A 339-nucleotide genomic window follows, 5' to 3' on the forward strand; every position below is an offset into this window, starting at 1 on the left:
ATAAGACAAACTTATTTATCTAATTAATTTTTCTCTCTCTATTATTTTCCTTTTTCCTTTCTCTCATCTACCAGTTTTCTCATACCCACTACATTAATATTCTAAAAGTTTGCTTTTTATTAATTAAAAAGTATTTATTTTCTTCCCCCACTCCACTTTGAATTCCACTTGTTCATTATTCTTCCTATATTAGTAATTGCTCTTCCTTTTACTTCCCATTTTTTTTCTTTTGGTTTAATTTTCCAATTTCTACACTTCCTAATATAACTGTCTCAATCCAAGTTATTTCCTGATTCCAGTTTGTTATCAACATAGTTTAAAGACCACATTTCCTAAGCT

The 339-nt window shown here is 28.0% G+C and overlaps 1 protein-coding gene across 1 annotated transcript in view; it reads right to left on the minus strand.

Annotated features, from left to right (window-relative positions):
• The window catches only part of LOC115210780 (multiple C2 and transmembrane domain-containing protein 1), a 357,832-nt gene extending 357,729 nt beyond the window's left edge, over positions 1 to 103 (minus strand). The window contains exon 1 of the mRNA XM_029779505.2: positions 1 to 103. This exon is cut by the window's left edge and continues 94 nt beyond it. The gene's annotated coding sequence lies outside the window, so the exon portion shown is untranslated.
• Between the last annotated feature and the right edge of the window lie 236 nt (positions 104 to 339).

The sequence above is a fragment of the Octopus sinensis genome, linkage group LG4 (genome assembly GCF_006345805.1).
Source record: "Octopus sinensis linkage group LG4, ASM634580v1, whole genome shotgun sequence".
NCBI classification, from domain to species: domain Eukaryota; kingdom Metazoa; phylum Mollusca; class Cephalopoda; order Octopoda; family Octopodidae; genus Octopus; species Octopus sinensis.